Genomic DNA, 16,752 nt, shown 5'->3' with positions numbered 1-16,752 from the left:
GAAAGAGAGGGACAGAGCATGAGCAGGGGAGGGGCAGAGAGAGAGGAAGATGCAGAATCCAAAGCAGGCTCCAGGCTCTGAGCTGTCAGCACAGAGCCCGACGCAAACTAGAATCCATACACTGCGAGATCATGACCTGAGCCAAAGTCAGACACTTAACCGACTGAACCACCCAGGTACCCCTAAAGATTTTATTCTTTAAGTAATCTCCACACCCCCACATGGGGCTCGAACTCACAATCCCGAGATCAAGAGTCATGCACTCCATTGATTGAGCCAGACAGTCATCACTAAAGACACCGGTTCTAGAGGAAGGTATTGCTGAGGCTAGAAAACCTATACAGGACAGTTAGAGAAATGGTGTGAGGAATCTGTCCCTGCCCCCAGGACCGATGAATCCCTAATGGTATTCATTACAAAAAGTAGAAAGACTCAGAGATAAGGGTCTGCAGAAGCAGAGTTCACTGACATAGAATGATCGAGTAATACATTAACACAGGAAGATGAACTCACCGAGAAACTGAGCCATGTGGCTGAGCCCTGCCAGAACACCCCCACCCCCACTAAAACAACCCAAACAAACCCGGAAGGCAAGAAAAATGGGGGCACATCTTAGGAGCCAGAGAAAGGATCTGTGAGATCCTGTTTGTCAACAGCATAAACACTGGAAATCTATTTTTAAAACTTCCTGAAATTTAAACATCTGTCTCTGCCTTTGTGACACAATTACTATAATTCTTTGTTATCCAGTTTTCATACAAAGTACCAGACTGGGAGAGAACCATTTTATAAGTTAGATGGATTTCCTTTATACAGTTTAAAGCTTTGTGGTGCCTGGGTGGCTCAGCTGGTTAAATGTCGACTTCAGCTCAGGTTGTGGTCTCACAGTTCGTGAGTTCAAGCCCTGCATCGGGCTCTGTGCTGACAGCTCAGAACCTGAAGCCTGCTTCCGATCCTGTCTTCTCTGCTCCTCCCCCACTCACTCTCTGTCTCCCTCTTTCTCTCAAAAACGAAATAAACATTATACAGGTTACAGTTTTGCTTATTCTTTGTTTGATGTGATCAACTTCAGCTAAGTTCTGTTTTACAAAGGCATAATTTATTTCTGAAGAGTTTTCCCTTAGTGGAGCTTTTTATGACTATCACATGGAGAAGGCTGGGGAGAAACCGACAGTTGTTGTGGGTGTTATGTTTTCTTTTGTTTGTTTTAGGTCGGTTGCTTATATGCCATGTCATTACAGTGGCAAGAACGATGAATTTCATCTATGGATAGCTTAGGGGAAAAATTATAATTTTTTATATTTATAATTTATAGCTAAAATTTAGGTAGTGTCTGACCTTTTATATAACTCTCCATAAAAAAAGAGTTATACTAAATGGAAATGGTTTGCTCATCTAAAAACCTTAAAATATTTGGCTCCATGACAGCACTTTCCTTAGTACTAAAAATTTACCCTCTGCTGAACAGCCTGCATTGTTCTTGCTTGTTGAACAATATAAAAAGCAATTTTTAGATTCCATTGCGATGATGAGAGAGAAACTTGAACCTACCTACTTTAAAGAAAGGTAAAAACAAAATTCAAGTAAGTTCCAAGACTACAGAGATGACTCATTTGTAAGCTTTTTGTTTGTTTTCTTTAAAATAAGATGATTGGAAATGAAAGGGCTCTGACTTAAAAGCCTAGCTCTGCCAGATTTTGTTGCTTTCTGGGGAACACAATTTCAGAAACCTTGGTTTATCCAGCAGTTATATTTGGGCAGTAGAAAAAGGAGCTGGCCAAATATCCTTGATGATGGACTTCTAGGTAATTTCCAGGGATTAAATGCCATTATTCTTTTTTTCTCTTACAAATAATTCTTCCTGAAGGGCACATGGCCCCAGAAACATTAGGTGCTTTCTATTGTTCTCTTGCTAAGGGGGCAGAATGGGCACTTGAATCCTTAACTGTTTATTTGCAGAAGAAAAAAAAATGTATATATACATGTGCCAAATTGATATGGAGCCCACTGTCGTTGCTTTATAATGTGCACTGAACTACATTTCCCAGAATTCCCTCCCTGCATGTTTCCGCCTAAGGTGGGCCACAACATTCTTATGCAGATGTGGGGCTTGGAAGGGAACCAGCAGCCATTTTGTAGCTCATATCATTGCTTATCTATTGCCTTACTTCACTGGCAAGGGACCTACCACTGCTCCACCTTCCCCTAAGTCCTTCTCCAGCTTTTCCAACTCCTGGGCTAGATATATGATGAAGGAGGACAGCCTCTCCTGTAGGATCTATACCATCAAGGTAAGAGGCAGTGAGAATTGACGTGGTTTCAAGTCTATCCTCCCAAGTTCTAGATCATAGCTGTAGGTTCCAGTTTATAGCTGCTTTTCTGTACTTTACACATATCTTCCCTTCCAGACTGCCTTCTCTGAAGTCTTCAAGCTCCAGGATTAGGTATGAAGACAGTAGCCTTACAGAGGCAGCTTAAACAGTTCCCACAACTGTGTAATATTAGATATGATATATAGGATATGATATACACCACACACACACACACACACACACACACACACACACACACACACCTCCTAGTGGGTTCTGCATCTGTGATTGAATCCTGACTGTATTACATGGATTTTATAGTTGGGTAAATGCCTTATCTTCTTTGGGTTTGTTCTTCCAAAAACTTTACCATTCAGGATAATGTATCATAGTTTGGTTATGTCAACGTTGTGCTTTGAAGGCTAACCAAACTCAATACCTGAATTCTGAAGAACAATAAACCTGATCAGATGAACAGCTTGTTCACATCTCTAAGCTATTCACAATTGCCTAACTTATAAAAATTGCCAAGTGACAAAATGAAAAGAGATACTATACACATACTTCTTAGACATATGGAGATAAATGTCAGAAGCCAGAAGAGTTCAATTTAACCTGCTGAGGCATCAAGAAGCTGTTGCTTTTGGCATAAGCTTATTTTTTTTTTTTTAAGCATTATTTGCCTCCCTAAACTAGTTGCATGGACTGTTTTGATAAAAATAAATATCAGGTACAAGAAAGTTTTAATAAAAAGCAAAACCCATACCACCTATGTATGATAGGGCAGGCAAGAAGAAAGGAAATAGGAAAAGTTATCCTTTGAGTTGGACAATAGAATTTTGTTCTGGAGGGACTCCAATGCAAGTTGAAAGGAAGGTCAAGTTTGGGGAGGAATATGAAACAGTACAATTTAAAGAGATAAGAAAACGAGCTCTACCATCAGTAAGGGCCACTTGCAACAAAAGAGAAAATCTTAGCAACATATTCTTGGCTTCTCTCTCCTCCTTACATCTGCCTTCTCTTATCTATATGTAGTATCCTGAATGAATCCAAACCTAAGAAGTTATTGAAACAAGAGAACACATTGAAGCAGCTCCTTTCAGGGCTATGTTTCACAGACTGGAGGAGTCTTGGGTTCTGGGACTGGTATAGAATGGCCGTAAACCATGATTTTCACTTAAGGAAAACTGATTGCTCACATGGCTTGATTTGTATGTTAGCCTCATTCGTTTCCTTTCTGTGACTCAGCTATCTGGATTTCAAATCCGTCCAGTTCTTCTACATCCCCTACTTTCCGTGAGCATTTGTTATTTTCCTTCCAAGTTCCTATACAGCAATATGATTTGAGAATATTTTGACTCACTTAAGCAAGGCTACGGCGAGAGAGTGTTAGGTAGTTAGTCCTTAAACAATGCCCTGCCCCAAAGAAGTAGATGGATGAGAGGTTTCAAAAAGGAAAAAAAAGATAAGGTGTGGAGGAAAACAACAAGAAAGACCTAAGGAAAAGTTCTGGGGGAGTGGTTCTATTTTGGCAGAAGAAAAACAAATTATATATTCCCGCAGTGTTGCTAGTCCTATTACAAAGCAATGAAATAGTTAGGTGTTATCTTCCCAATTCACTTATACCCACTATAGAACTGCCTGTTACTCCATAATTTGTAGTTTATTCCTTAAATCATTTGGTAATTTCAGCTACACAACTATCTAATGAATTCAGTGAAGTCTGAGAGATAAATGAGAAATATAATACTACCCCTACCTTCATACACAGTTTTGCCTTTTAGAGACATAATGCATTTCACAGACATCTTCTCTTGTATTCACAAAGCACACAGAAAGCTCTGTACCCTAAGTCATTCAGATTGTCAGCAAGAGAGACAAATTCTAGACTTCAAGTTCTTTTTTTTTTTTTTTTAATGTTTATTTTTGAGAGAGAGAGAGAGAGAGAGAGAGAAAGAGACAGAGCATGAGGGGGAAGAAGTAGAAAGAGAAGGGGACGCAGAATTCCAAGCAGGCTCCAGGCTCTGAGCTGTCAGCACAGAGCCCGACGCGGGGCTCGAACTCCTGCACCGTGAGATCATGACCTGAGCTGAAGTTGGATGCTCAACCCACTGAGCCACCCAGGCAGCCCCCAGACTTCAAGTTCTGATCTTTTGCCCTCACCTCTGCCACTTCTCCAGACTTAATGATGTACGTTCCAGATGGTACTTCCTTCTGACTGATGACCATTCATCTTCCTGATTTCTAATTCCTTAAGGAATCTCTCATAGAGTGTTTCCTCTAGTCTGGTTTCATTCCATTTGTCAATCCCTTTGGGCACAATTCCTCAACCAATTACAAATTCAGTTAACACCTGTTATTCCTGACGTCTCAAGGAGTCTCTACCCTGGCTTTATGATCACATTTGTAGATTCTTTTAGAACCCTGGGTTGGAAATTGTCTGGGCCTGAAGACAAGTTCCTCTATGAAACTATATATGCTCTCTTTTTTTTTTTAATTTTTAAAAATATTTATTTTTGAAAAAGACAAAGTGTGAGCAGTGGAGGGGCAGAGGGAGAGGGAGGCACAGAATCTGACGCAGGCTCCAGGCTTTGAGCTGTCAGCACAGAGCCTGATGCAGGGCTCGAACCCACAAACTGTGAGATCACAACCTGAGCCGAAGTCGGACACTCAACCAACTGAGCCACCCAGGAGGCTCGCTCTCTCTCTCTCTCTCTCTCTCTCTCTCTCTCTCTCTTAATGTTTATTTGTTTTTGAGAGAGAGAGAAGAGTGTGAGCAGGGGAAGGGCAGAGAGAGAGGGAGACACAGAATCCAAAGCAAGCTCTAGGCTCTGAGCTGTCAGCCCAGAGCCCTATGCGGGACTTGAAACCAAGAAATGTGAGATCATGACCTGAGCTGAAGTCGGGCGCCCAACTGACTGAGTCACCCAGTTGCCCCATTATCTATACTCTGTTAATTCCTTCTCACTTACCTTGAGCTTTTTTCCCCTTTTTTCTTTTTTTAAGTATAGCTGACATGCAATGTTACATTAGTTTCAGGTATACAACATAGTGATTCAACAAATCTACATGTTATGCTATGCTCACCACAAGTGTAACTGCCACCTGTCACCATACAACACTGTTATGTTGGCACTGACTATATTCCCTATGCTGTACCTTTCATTCCGTTGACATTCATTCCATAAGTGGAAGTCTGTATCTCTCATGCCCCTTCACCTATTTTGTCTGTATCCACCCTCCCTTCCGGCAACCATCAGTTTGTTCTCTGTCTATGGGACTGTTTCTGCTTTTTGATTGTTTGTTTATACATTTGTTTATTTTTTAGGTTCCACATATAAGTGAAATCCTACAGTATTTGTCTTTCTCCGTCTGACTTATTTCACTTTGCATAACACCTTCTAGGTCCATCCATGTGGTTGCAGATGGCAAGATCTCATTCCTTTCTGTGGCTGAGTATCTTGAGCTTTCACTCCCTTTTAGAGATGTTTGTTTGAAACCACTTTTGGTTTGGAATCACTTTTTCCAAGAGAGCAAGTCAAGAGCTTGGCAAACAATGAGAGGCTTTGACTGTTGTCTCTGTTGCTGACTCAAGGACTGCCACTATTCCTTGCTCTGCGGCTTGGAAATAATTTTTGTGCTTTCGGGGGCGCCTGGGTGGCTCAATCAGTTGGGCGTCTGACTTCAGCTTAGGTCATGATCTCCCGGCTCATGAATTTGGCCCTGCGTCGGGCTCTGTGCAGACAGCTCAGAGCCTGGAGCCTGCTTTGGATTCTGTGTCTCTTTCTCTCTCTGCCCATCCCCTGCTCCCGCTCTGTCATCTCTCTCTCTTTCTCTCTCTCTCAAAATAAACATTAAAATATTTTTTAATTTGAAAATAATTTTTGTGCTTTCAAATTGCATATCAATAAAACTGGAATCTCTCCAATGGCAGACTAATTACCAGTTTTAAAATATTATAAGACATCGATATGAGGGAGAGTCCCCGCTTCTTAAAGGCAATTTTACTACCCACTATCTTTATGTTTACTGACCAAAAAAAAAGGAAAGAAAAGAAAAGAAAAGAGAAAAAGAAAGGAAAATGATTAGGTGTGTGTGTGTATGTGTGTGTACACTAGTAGGTTGTGTTGGGGGTGAAATGAATGATAGGTGAATTATCCAAAATCAATGATTGCGAGGTGCCTGGGTGGCTCAGTCAGTTGAACATCCAATTCTTAATTCTGGCTCAGTTCATGATCCCAGGGTTGTGAGATCAAGCCCCGTGTCGGGTCCCATGCTGGGCATGGAGCCTGCTTGAGATTCTCTCTCCTTCTCTCCTTCTATCCCTCCCCTATGCTCTCACTCTCTCTCTTTCCAAAAACAAAGAAAAAGAAATCTCAACCAAATCAATGATTGGATCAGACAAGCCATTGAGAACTAAGAGGGATATGTCAACTTGCTGGTTCCTCATGTGATATGAGTCCATTAACTTTTAGCTATGTTTCAATAAATAAAATTGAAAGACAGAGCCCCTTTTTCCCCATTAGAAAGTATTCCCCAGATGCTCTACAAAACTTATACGTTAAAAGATATGACCCAGGGGCCATGGAGGTGGCAGACCACAGCTTGGACAGTGAGAACTGCAGGATGGGGGCTGAACAAGGCAGTGTCTATGAATGACCTGCTGAAATGTAAAATGAAGACGCCGCTGCTCTCTAAGGCACCAGGCTGCTGAAGGAGCTGCTGCCCAGAGGGAGCAAAACTGAGCAATGCGGCTGTGTCCTCTACCGGGCTGAGGGCACTCCCAGCTGAAAAGAACATGAGAAGCCCTAAGAAATACACAAGGGCCGGGGCGCCTGGGTAGCTCAGTTGCTTAATCATCTGACTTCGGTTCAGGTCATGGTCTTGTGGTTGGTGAGCTCAAGCCCTGCGTCGGGCTGTGTGCTGACAGCTTGGAGCCTGCTTTGGATTCTGTGTCTCCTCTCTCTCTCTCTCTGCCCCTCCCCCACTAGCATGTACACTCTCTCTCTCTCTCTAAAAAATAAGTAAACATTAAAAAAATTTTTTTTAATAAAAAAAGATTTGGACTGAGCCACCCAGGCACCCCCGGAATTTCAATTTTTAAACCAATTTCTCAAATTTTGCCATTGCTCAAATAATGTAACCATACGATACAATACAAAGTAAGAGCCAAATGGTACTTCCGCAGGTACTTGTGCAAAGAAGAGAGATGGAGTGAGAGGCCTACTACATGAATCTACTTGTGCCTCTGTGTGAGGTGACAAGAAATCTAAAGGAAGCCCATGACCAGACAAAAGGAAGTAGAGATGATAATGACTCAGGATCCTTTGATCTGTCGATCAGTATAATGTTTCAATTTGGTGGTGAAATCAGCCTAGAACCCAGGTCTCCAAATTTATAATCTCATGACGTCAGAGATAGACGTTTGAATCCTAGCTCTGCCTCCTATTGTATGTGAATTTGCCAAGTTATTTAGCACCTTTGAAACTGTTTCTCTGTGAAATGGGGATGCATTTGTCAGGAGGATTAAGTGAGCTAACCTGGCAAGGGCCAGAGTTTGATGAAAGTTAGCCTTCTCCTCACTTTCTTTGTCCTTTGTCTGACAGCTGGAGCAAACCTGGGTTGCACAACCCTTTCGTTCCCAGATCACATTACAGGGAGGAAAGTGGCCAAATCCTATTAGGAATTTAAGCTCCTAACTTATCTGCCCCTCTGGCTCAGCCATACTTATCCCTATGCTGGGATAATTCTCAAAACCTCTTTGGAACTCAGAACATTCTTCTGTGGGATGAAGAAATAACAGTCTGTGCCCTTAAGACATAGATTAGGTAAGAGCCAGTTAACATTTATAAAATACCATGTTACCCAGGGATGAAAGCGCAGAATCAAAACACATTTTTCAGTAGATGCTACTATGGAATAAAGCGGTGTTTCCTAAAATGTGGCTATGAATTGCCAGTGGTACACAAAATGATTTCAGGTGGGAATAAAATGACAAAATATACAGAGAGGAAGTCATTCCCTTTTAATTGTCTCTGATTATATCAAGACATAATTCTCATCTTGGGTCGTTAACACTTGCTTATTCCTCTCTTTGAAAAGAGAATAGGGGTACCTGGATGGCTCAGTCGGCTAAGCTTCTGGCTCCTTGATTCAGTTCAGGTAATGATCTCAGTTTGTGGGATGGAGCCCAGTAAGTATCAGGCTGTGTACCAATAGTGCGGAGCCTGCTTGGGATTCTCCCTCTCTCCCTGCCCCTTCCCCACCCATACTCTCTCCCTTTCAAACTAAATAAATAAACTTTAAAAAAATAAGAAGGAAAAGGGGTGCCTGGGTGGCTCAGTCGGTTCAGCATCTAACTTGAGCTCAGGTCATGATCTCATGGTTCGTGAGTTCAAGCCCCATGTTGGGCTCTGTGCCGACAGCTCAGAGCCTGCCTCGATTCTGTGTCTCCCTCTCTCTCAGACCCTCCCCTGTTCCATTCTGTCTCTCTCAAAAATAAATAAGCATAACAAAAAAAATGAAAATATGAAATGAAAATAAAAAGAGAATAAACCTCAGGTTCTGCACCTTCAGCAAGAGGAGTTATTAAGCAGAATTTAGAAATATTTCCAAAGTTTTAATATTTATGTTTATCTTCTAATTATAGCAAACAATACTGGTTTTCCATTTATGATAATAGCAAATAAAATTTCTTTCTTTATTCCCCCCCAGTGAAGTGAGGCTTTAATCAATGTTCTTGCAAGAGCAGATGTCTGATGGACAGGCACACTCAGGGCAGTTACAGCAGACAATGTATCTCCTGGCGTGTAGGTCCCTCCCCTGATTCCTCATTGGCTGAGTACTACAGAAGTTACAGCCTTACCCAGAAGTCACCTACACCCATGTAAGGCCCCAAAGTAGTCTGAATGGTACAAATGTACCTTCCTTGAGGTGACACAGAGACTTCAGTTCTTTGGCACATGCTCATTGCAAAGCCTAGGAAAGATAAGGCCACGAAACGGAGAAGGGAAGAAGAACCAGGAAGTGAAGTGTCTAAGGGTTTGGGACTCCATGGTGTGTGTTGTGGGGGGGGGGGGGGGTACATATTTCCAATAGGTTGTAAACCTATTTTAATGAGACAGCATAGCTTTTATTTGGTGTTTCTGAAAATGAATCATCTCAATTCTCACAATCCCTCCTCTTCTAAGTTGATTCCATTTTCATTTATAGGTTATTTTGGGCACAAGGCACAGACATTTGTTTCTTAAGAGGAATCTTAACGCCCAAGGGGGGTTGCTGTGGTCAGAGGCTCCCACCATTGTTCCAAAATATGTGTGTGTGTTTTTCCACCCAGAGATCTCAGGTCCTAACCTTTCCCTCTTTGCCTACTGAATCCCATCTTTTCTTATCATATTCCCCTCTTTAAACACATGACTCCTAATTGCGATTAGGAATCGGGACAATGACCGATCTTTACCGCTTCCTGCTGAAAGGGGACGATGTCACAAGTATGGCAGTCACGACAGGTTCAGAGGTCGATCCAGAGGTCCCAAATAAAGGGAGGGTATTTGGAACATCTGGGCTAGCAAAATTTTCTTATTTTTCTGGCATATGCAATGACTTCTACAAATGACATACAGACAGAATATCAGACCAACAAGTATTAATATTCCAAATGCAATGCCTCCTAGGGAGGAGGTCATACCATGGGAAGGAAAGACGCATTGTAGCCATCCAAAATCTCTGACCTGTCTGTTCATCTTTTTTTTTTTTTTTCAATTTAACTAAAACTTTTCCTCCCTCTTCCATATTTATTTGGATCTTGTGATAGTGTCACTTAGAATAATTAAGCGTTTGAATTAGTTTTTGGTTCTCAATCCTCAAATCTTCCTTTGGCCATCCAATTTCCATAGGAACAACTCCATGAGGCATATTTAATTTTACCTCAAGAAAAGATTGATCTTTGACATCCAGATTACTATAAGTGTAGGCAATAAACAAATTTTCTTTTTAAAACAAATTGGAGTATGAAAACATAGTTCATATTAGAATTTTTAAAAATTTGTTCAATGTTTTGTTATTTATTTTTGAGAGAGAGAGAGAGAGAAAGACAGAGCATGAGCAGGGGATGGACAGACAGAGAGAAAGGGAGACACAGAATCCAAAGCAGGCTCCAGGCCCTGAGCTGTCAGCACAGAGCCTGATGCGGGGCTCCAACCCATGAACCGCAAGATCATGATCTGAGCAGAAGTCAGTTGCTTAACGACTGAGTCACCCAGGCTCCCCAAGAAAAATTTTAATTATAAAGAATAAATTGACAAAAATATTAAGTACTAATACAGATGGTAGGTGGATTCAGACAAGTTGAAATGTAGTTTGCAAATGACTGAAATTTAGGAAATACTGGCCTTGTGGATTGGGAATTAGGATATCAGGATTCTAGTACTACCTCTGGTAGCAACTTACTGTATGACTTTGATGAAGTCTCTTTAACCTCTCTGGGCCTCAGCATCTTCACCTGGAAACTAACAGGGCTTGCTTAAGCGGGTTCTAAGGATCCTTGTGGCTCTAATATCCTCTAATTTGCAGGACATAATTACAGCATTTTGAGTTCTTTTGGCTAAGAATCCATTGCTCTGTGTTCCTTTTCTATTCACTCCATACCCCTCCTTCAGGCATTTTGACATCTAATGCAGAAGAAATGTGGATCTCCGTTTTATTAACACTCATAAGTGCAACTAATGCTTATGTTATTCCAAAAATGCAAGAGAGAGAGAGATGCCTGGGTGGCTCAATGCTTAAGCTTCTGACTCTTTTTTTTTTTTTTTTGCTATCTTCTCTGTAGAGAAGTGTGTGTGCTGCTGAAGCGAGCACTAAGCTTCTGACTCGATATCCGCTGAGGTCTTGATCTCAAGGTCGTGAGTTCAAGCCCTGTGTTGCATTCCTAGCTGGGTGTGGAGCCTACTTAAGATTCTCTCTTTCCCTCTCCCCCTCCCCGCACTGTCTCTCAAAAAACAAAACAAAACAAAACAAACAAGAAAACCCACCAAAATGCAAAAGAAAGAAAGGAATTCTTTGTCACAGAAAAAATATTGGATTTTGAGGGAGACGACGACATTCATTCTAGTCCTTTGTCACTTCCTGACAACATGATCTTAAGTAACCTTAAGTTCCCTTTAGCACTAAAATTCTATGAAATGCAAATGAACCTATAAAAAGGAAATAGACCAGCTGAGAATTCACTTCCTTTCCTTTCTGAGATATTTAACACCTCACAGTAACATTTTAATATAGACTCAAAGCTAAATGGAGATCTTCATTTTAACTCTCATTTAAATATTAGCATGGTATTCGGTACATACCAGACAATAAACAAATATTTAACGATAAATAAAGATACATAAAGAATGAACATGCGGCCAAGAAGAATCACATTTCACCAGGTAAGAATTTAATTTGAAGGGAGTTCACGGAGCACCTACCATTTGGGAGCCACATTTGCCAGGTGTTATACCTTTTATCTTCTATAAAGAGCAAGATGAGGGGCGCCTGGGTGGCGCAGTCGGTTAAGCGTCCGACTTCAGCCAGGTCACAATCTCGCGGTCGGTGTGTTCGAGCCCCGCGTCAGGCTCTGGGCTGACGGCTCAGAGCCTGGAGCCTGTTTCCGGTTCTGTGTCTCCCTCTCTCTCTGCCCCTCCCCCATTCATGCTCTGTCTCTCTCTGTCCCAAAAATAAATAAACGTTGAAAAAAAAAAAAAAAGAGCAAGATGAAAAAAAGATAGGACCTCTGTCTTCCATTAACTTTTGGGGGAGATGGAATGTATACCAATAACTACACCCTGCTAAAAGAGCTACAGTGCAAGAGAAAAAGTGCTGGGCTCTTTCAGATTTTTTAAAGTTTACTTATTTTTATTTTTTGAGAGAAAGAGAGAGAGTGCTCGAGAGCAGGGGAGGGTCAGAGGGAGAGGGAGAGAGAGAATCCCAAGCAGGTTCCACACTCAATGCAGAGCCCAACTCCAGGATTGATCTCACAACCCTGAGATCATGACCTGAGCTGAAATCAGGAGTCGGACTCTACTCAACCAACGGAGTCACCGAGGCGCCTGGAAAAAGAGCTGGGTTCTTATGGGCAGAACTGGGTCTCAGCCCCATTTTCCCACCACCTAGTTGTCCAAATGTGAGAGAGTCGTTTGTACAATTGGACATCGGTTTCATCACCAATACACCTCGAAGCTGGGAGTCTGAAAATGATTCTGTGCCTCTGAAAATTTGTTTAAATGCTTAGTCTTTGGGCAGCTGGGTGGCTCAGGTCAGTTAATCGTCTGACTCTCGATTTCAGCTGAGGTCATAATTGCTCAGTTTGTGGGGTCGAGTCCCACTTTGGGCTCTGCACTGACAGCACAGAGCCTGCTTGAGACTCTCCCCCTCTTTCTCTGCGTCTCCCCTGCTCGCATGTGTGTGTACTCTTTCTCTCTCTCTCTCTCTCAAAATAAATAAATAAATATTTAAAAAACAAAAACGAAACAAAAAATAAATGCTCAGTCTTAAAGATTCCTAACTACGTACTGGGGACAATCTCTTCATTACACTTATTATCTCATGTAAAACTAATAAGCAAATTCACACAATAGGTTTTTTTATTGGTTTCCATCTAAAATTACCTCAACCTTTGAACTTTCCTACTAGCAAGCTTTCTAATTGGATTTCCCTTCATTTTTCTAAAGACATGAACAGGAACACCTGCTTTCTAAATTAATCTCCAACACCCTATAAGGAAGGTAGATGAAAGATACAATTTCATTCCGTTCAACAAACATTTACTGAATATCAACCATGTGCCAAGTCCTAAAATATTTCTAAGATATAGAAAGGTCATGGCCCTAAGAAACCTATAAATCCAAGTCAAGAAAATGAAACATTTCCATTATATCAAGAGTTTTCATTTCACAGAAAGGAAAAAACAAATTCGGAAAGTAAAACAACGTGGAAGAGAATAAAATCAGGGACGTGGCAGTGTGTTGAAGATCAGCCAGAAGTTCCTTGACCTAAAAAAGCCCTGACCTGTTAACCAGCAAGTCAAGGCATCCGTAGAAAGATCCTGCATTCAAATCCATCACACAAGGGCAAGACCGTCAGACAGGGGCCAGAGGCTCCAGTGGAGACAGCCTGGGAGCTCTCCGCAGGACTCTCTGGGGTCCGTGGAAAAAGTCTCAAATTCCAACTGATGTCATTGCCCTCCACCGGACGGGAGAAACAGCGGACTAAAAATCTGGCTGTCCCCAAAGCCAGGCAACTGGAAATAGGAGGACTCAGGAAGAATTTCCCCAACAAGAAACAAGAGAATAGAGAGGGGGACAAGGAAGAGAAATCCTTGCATTTTGTGCAGTTGGTGAAGGGTACTTTTCTTCCCCTCCTAATGTCTGGAATGGTCACAGGCAGAAACACTTAGAAAAATAAAAATGCAAAGTTCTATCAGAGGGAGAGAAAAATGATTGACAGGAGGAAAATCTCCATCAGGGCATGGAATATTCCATTTTACACAGATTTCCCCTGAAGGTCGAGGACTGAGCTAAAGGACACAGCCTGCGTGTAAGTGCCTGGAGCTTGGGGGTAAGAAGAGAAAGTAGTAGATGGAGCTGGGCTGGCTCAGCAACAAGAGTAGGGAACTCTACGGAACACCAGAGAAGGGGCCTCCGGCTTACTCTTTTAGATACAATACAATAGTTTCCTATAAGCTTCCAGGAGCATTCTGGCTCACAGATGTGGAAACATCGATATGGCTGTACCATTTCCCACACTTTTGAGCCATTCTGGGTACAGCTGTAAACTAAGATCAAATTATACATCTTTGAAAACTCGCTGCTAACATTCTGCTCATACCACACTGTGAAATCAGAAGGAAGAGTGAAAACTAAGATAAGGTAAAACTGGGAATGCTATTAGACGTTTTGTCCCCAGCAAGACTACCACGGCCAAAAGCAGTTGCCTGCAGGATTTTCCTCTGGCTCCGATCATTTTCCCAGCATGCTTCACATTTTTAGATGTATCTATTACTATTCTGCTTATTGATGCACATGTTGATGTGTATAAATTATGCTTGTCTAGCTAAATCCGGAGCAAATTCCACATTCTCCGTCTAGAATCCCAGATTCAACTCCACAAACCCCATGATTTGAAACTCCTTACCTAGCACCCAAGCACCGAATAAACTTGGATGAATTCTCAGGCTTAGCCTGGAGTAATAGTTGAGAGGTCCAAAAAGCAAAAACAAACAAGCAAATGAGCAACTCTCCTGTTGCTTCAACAATGCAGGCTTTCCAAACTGCTATTAACTTTTTTTTTTTTTTTTTTTTTTTTTTGGTCATGACCATTACAGAGTCAAAAAACTATGGTAATCTTTTTCATCTCTGACATTTAACCACACTAGGGAACAATAAAATATTTGGCATTTTGATGTTGGTTTTTTTGGTTTTTTCCTTTCCTGGTGGTGGTGGTAAGCTTCAAACCCCTGTTGTACAATTTATCAGTTCTTGGTTTTTTTTTTTAAGTTTATTTATTTTGAGAGAGACAGCAGGCACGTGAGAGCTGGGAGTTGGGGAGGGAGGCAGAGAGAGAGAGGGAGAGAGAGAACCCCAGACAGATTCTGAGCTGTCAGTGCAGAGCCTGCCGCAGGCCTCAAACCCATGAACCATGAGATCGCGACCTGAGCTGAAATCAAGAGTTGGAAGCTTAACCCACTAGGCCACCCAGGGGCCCCTGTTTTTTGGGGTTTTTTTTGTTTGTTTTTAACTCTTAGTCATGTTTGGTTGTTGCTGTAAGTAAATATTGCTTCCTTTCAGTTGTAGGAAGGGGATACTTCTACTCTCACCAAGATACAGGTTCTGAAATAAGATCCTGTAGGAATCCTCCCCAATTTAAAGCTGATTTAAGAAGTTTGTCTGTAACTTTGGAGACCAGTGTGGATACATAGCTGCAGCCATTTGAATTACTCTAACCTGGGATGAGTACGTATTCTCTAAAAACAGTCCACAATTGTGAACTGGACATATTCATGACATCGAGGGAAATACACCTACAATGTCCATATGAGTAATGAAAAGTTAATTACGGAAGAAGCCCACCTTTCCATGCTATTAAATAGTATGTATTCTGGGGGAGGAAGGGGAAAAGTCCACTCCAAATGAAGTTATGTTTACCTACAATGATGTGGTACAAAGTTTTGTGTGTGTGTGTGTGTGTGTGTGTGTGTGTGTGTGTGTGTGTTTATCAATATAGGAAAATAATTTAGAATAGGAAAGAAAAAAGGCAAGACACAAAATTTTATAGTGTAATCTACTCCTAAATTCTAATTATTTACATCTGCATGGTTATATTTATTCTCTTTGAACAAAAGAACATAATAATTATTGCTCCCCATCTTTTATACTCATGTACCCCCCTGTCAGCATAAGCAAATACCATAGAAAAATCACACCCTTAAGAGGTATAATTACATTGGGGGCACCTGGGATGCTCAGTGGGTTGAGCATCTGACTTCAGCTCAGGTCATGATCTCACAGTTCATGGGTCCAAGCCCCACAACGGGGCTCTGTGCTGACAGCTCAGAACCTGGAGCCTGCTTTGGATTCTGTATCTCCCTCTCTCTCTCTGCCCTTCCCCGACTTGCACTCTCTCTCTCTCTCTCTCAAAAAGAAATAAACATTAAAAAAAATTTTTTTTAAATAATTTTTTTCTTTTGTCGTACTCTAAATACTCAACAACGACCCCCCCCCCCCGTGCCTGGCACAGGGTAAGCCGTCCATAAGCAGGTTAACCGAAAAGAAAAGTGGGGGGGGGGGTGCTTTCTTTTACCTGCTATTCAACATTTCACTGTTGGAAGAATTGCCACGCAAAGAAAAAGTAGTCTTGCCTTTTGTTGTCATTTGACATTTCTCAAAAGAGTTTGACTAAGGCAGCTCCTCTCTCCCATCAGTATCTGCCACATATTTGAAATTCCCAGGCTTAGATGTCCTCCGTTGGAACAAGGTTGAGAGAGTCCAGAGAAGGGCCCAGCACAATGCGATTGTGTCATTTGTGATCGGGAACCAACGTGGCTCTGGCAGACCGACACTTTCATCAGCCCTGCTGTGTGAATAGCTAGCAGCCTCCAGAAGGCCCAGACCTCGGGGTGAGCTGACAGGGCGGGGTCTGTCTCCGCTTGAGGCCGGGACCGCGCCGACCACCCGCCCGGCGAAGCCGCGGGGGTGCCTGACCCGCCAACACAAAGGCAGCGCAGGGAGGCCCCGGGGCGGGGTGGGCCTCGGCCCGGGCAAACACCCGCTGCCCACGTCGGGACGACGGCCCCCGCAAGGCTGGGGCGCAGCGATGATGTTCATTCTCTCTCTTTTTTTTTTTTTTTTTTGCATCAAACACGTGGGGACTGGGGAGGTGGCCGAAGCGGGTTAAAACCTTAAACGTC

The 16,752-nt window shown here is 42.2% G+C and overlaps 1 long non-coding RNA gene across 1 annotated transcript; it reads left to right on the top strand.

Annotated features, from left to right (window-relative positions):
- The first annotated feature begins 1,984 nt into the window (after positions 1 to 1,984).
- Positions 1,985 to 16,528, top strand: LOC123381857. Its single transcript, XR_006589337.1, has 3 exons — positions 1,985 to 2,291; positions 15,134 to 15,298; positions 16,267 to 16,528. It is a non-coding gene; the product is annotated as an uncharacterized LOC123381857 (long non-coding RNA).
- The last annotated feature ends 224 nt before the right edge of the window (positions 16,529 to 16,752 follow it).

The sequence above is a fragment of the Felis catus genome, chromosome E1 (assembly GCF_018350175.1).
Source record: "Felis catus isolate Fca126 chromosome E1, F.catus_Fca126_mat1.0, whole genome shotgun sequence".
In the NCBI taxonomy this organism is placed as follows: Eukaryota; Metazoa; Chordata; class Mammalia; order Carnivora; family Felidae; genus Felis; species Felis catus.
This window is presented reverse-complemented; position numbering and strand designations above follow the sequence as displayed.